This window comes from Nannospalax galili, unplaced genomic scaffold (genome assembly GCF_000622305.1).
Source record: "Nannospalax galili isolate Female #2095 unplaced genomic scaffold, S.galili_v1.0 scaffold175, whole genome shotgun sequence".
Lineage (NCBI taxonomy): Eukaryota > Metazoa > Chordata > Mammalia > Rodentia > Spalacidae > Nannospalax > Nannospalax galili.
In genome coordinates, this window is record NW_008336314.1 from 1485948 (window position 1) to 1489253 (window position 3306).

Sequence of the window (3306 nt, forward strand, 5' to 3'; positions counted from 1 at the left end):
GATGAGCATTTCTGGTCATGTGAGGTAGGATGCTGTGGTACCTAGGCATTGCAGAGGCATCGCTGGGTCCAAGAGCAGAGCAAGAGGACACTGGAGCCAGACTGAAGAAGAAAAGACTGAGAAAGCATCAGTTCAAAAACAAACTGGAGGGAATTTCCAGTACGCTCAGTGAAAGGCAGTGGATCTGTGTACTGCTGTGCTCCTGTTTCCATTCCCCCTCACTGGCTTCAGAAAATGGGGAAAGGAATCACTTACCATGTGTTTGGGGGCCAAACCCAACTCTACCTAGGAAGACCTTAAAAAGGCTTAAAGGCAACTGACTTTGAAGTACCACCCCGGTAAGAATCCAAATGAAAGAAACCAGTTTAAATAAGATTTCTCAAGCTCATGAAGTTCTCACTGATTCCAAGAACAAAGGAAAACAGGCAGCTAATGGGGGGTGAGCAGGTGGTGGTTTGGGGTCCCCCTTATCTTTGATATTGTTTTTGGAGGAGTTTGGAAGGATGAGGAAGAGAAGTAAAACTATTATGCATTAGCTGTGTAACCATAGAAGATTGTATGATGGTGCAACAAGAGAACAGCCTGTGCAGAAGAATGTAGATTGTGACAAATCTGAAGTTCAAAGTGTTAAGAAAGGAGCAGTAGAGTGCTGTTCCAAGTGCCAATATAGTGGAATGCAAATAACCGTTCATCAGAGAGGGCCAGGAATGGTTCAACAAATTCATTCTATGTTCATGGAGTGTCTGGGCAATGGAAAGGGATCACTACAAAACATAAATCTAAAAGCTACAATGGAAGATAGTTAGAGAGATTTCAGAAGTTCATATTGATAAAGGTATGAATGACTGCCCAAATATAACATTCACCATAAAGGAGACCAAGAGCTAAGCTTGGAGCCAAGAAATATCGTGTTAGGTCAGAAGGACCATAATGTTTCCACTCAACAAAAAGACCTTTTCATGTATGCGGGCATATAGCTGGTTGAAGCACTGTGTGGTTTCCAGGAGCCAGTATTCATTCCCAATGACAGAACTATAATCATCAACTCTCATCCAGATCAGATCCTCAAGCACAGAGACATCAAATGTTTGCTAAATAAAGGAAGGCCAGTATATATCAACTATATGGAAAAGGATGCCCAATCTTTGAACTTAAGGTAAATGTTCCTTAAAATGGGCTTCATTCTCCTGATATACTCTCTTGGAAAAGCTTCTTCCTGAGAGGAGGAAGTAGAAGAGACTGATGGGATAGACAGAACAGATGGTGTCATTACAGTGGAATAGCTTCTGATGGTGGAGAACATCATCCCAGAGGTGGTGCAGACTGTCAGAACTCTTAGAAGAGACAGGGAGTAGCACTCACTGCTGGCTCTTTATATGCATTGCCAAGTGAAGGACTACAATCAAGTATGCTCACTATCTGACTTTAATATTTAAACATAGCAGTGCTTTAATATTTAAATATAGCAGTGTTTTAAAGGGTAAATGAAGCATAAACACAGATTTGAAGGTTCTGACTCGGCCCTGTGTGTTTGATGACCTCTGTGTGCAAGATGAAATTCAGAACCCAAAAAACTACTCTGAATAACTTCTCTAGCATCTATTGTATTTTGACATTGATTCAACTGTGTACAAGAACGAATTTAGGCTGAAATTCTAAGTATATGTATCGACTTAACTGTATGGCTTGTCATTGTTACACTATGGAATTAAAACCCTATCAACTAGTAATCCCAAAAGGACAGGAAATGTAGAGAAGGGTTAGTCTGTGTAGCTGTTTGCATTAAGAAACTGTGAGGCCTCTGCCTTCTGTTCCCTCAACCATTACTTGAAGGAGACATAGCACATAATTTCACCTGTTACCAAGAATACAAATGACACCTACTTAGAGAACATCATAGTGCACTGCTGCCTAAGAGCTGGCATCTTTGGAACTGCATTTCATTCTGCGGTGCCATTGTTTCTGTTTTATTGAGATAGGGCTTCCCTGTAGCCCCAGCTGGCCTGGAACTTGCTATGACCAGTCTAGCCTGGATCTCACAGAGATTCACCTGCCTCTGCTTCCTGAGTGCTGGAATTAAAGACGTGCCCCACCACACTTGACTGGTGCCATTGAAAAAAATATTTTTTATTACTTTCTATTATTTTACATGCATGAGCATATTGCCATCAGGTATGTAAGTGCACCCATGTTACGCAGTGTCTGTGGAGGTCAGAAGAGGGTGTCAGATACCCTGGAACTGAAGTTATGGACAGCTGTTATTCACCATGTGGGTGCTGAGTTTAAACCCAGGTTCCCAGCAAAAGCAGCCAGTGTTCTTAACTGATGAGTCATTTCTCCAGCCCAGTGCCACTTTTTAAATAAATAAATTAATTAATTAATAATAACTAAATAAATAAATGTAGAAAACTATGCTGGCTATTACTGGCTGTAATTATTTGCCCCTTCTCTTTGTACCATAAGCCCCGGAGCAGTGACTTGCAAAGCTTGGTAATCTGTACGGCACTCTAGGAGCACAGAAAATAAGACCAACAATTGACAAATGGGATCTCATGAAACCAAAAGCTTCTGTACAGCAAAGAAACTGTGAAGAGAGTAAATAAGGCAGGCCACAGACTGGGAAAAAATGTTTGCTATTCATCTGACAGAGGATTAGTGCCAAGATTATACAAAGAACTAAAAAACTAAACATCAAGAAATTAAACAACCCAATTGAAAACAGCTATGGAACTGAACAGAACATTCTTGAAAGAAGAAATACAAATGGTTAAGAAATACTTTAAAAAGTACTCAATATCCTTATGCATCACAAAAATTCAGATTTAAACTACTTAAAAATGACATCTTACCCCAGTCAGCATGGCCATCCTCAGAAATACAATTGATGATAATTTTGACATGGATACACTCTTGGTGGGAGTGTAAACTAGTATAGCCACTTTTGAAATAAGCCAACAGTTTTCTCCAAAACCTAGAAATAGAACTGCCATACCCAGCTATATCACTCTTGGGCTTATACCTAAAACTGTATATCTTACTGAAGAGATAATTGCACATCTTTTATCATTGCTGTTCCTTCACAATAGCTAAGAAATGGAATCCCTACATCTTCACCAGTATTTGCCATCATTGGCTTTTTGAATCTTCTTCATCATGATTGGGGTAAGAGGAAATCTTTACTTTTTATTTCCCTGATGGCTAACGGTGTTGAACTTTAAAAAGAAATACTTCTCAGTCTTTTGCGTTTCATCTTTTGAGAACTGTTTAGTTCCTTATCCTATTTTTAGAAGATTTTATTTAATTTTT

The 3306-nt window shown here is 39.5% G+C and overlaps 1 pseudogene; it reads left to right on the plus strand.

The window, feature by feature from the left end:
* The first annotated feature begins 256 nt into the window (after positions 1 to 256).
* Positions 257 to 1243, plus strand: LOC103732516 (annotated as a pseudogene).
* Positions 1244 to 3306: the final 2063 nt, after the last annotated feature.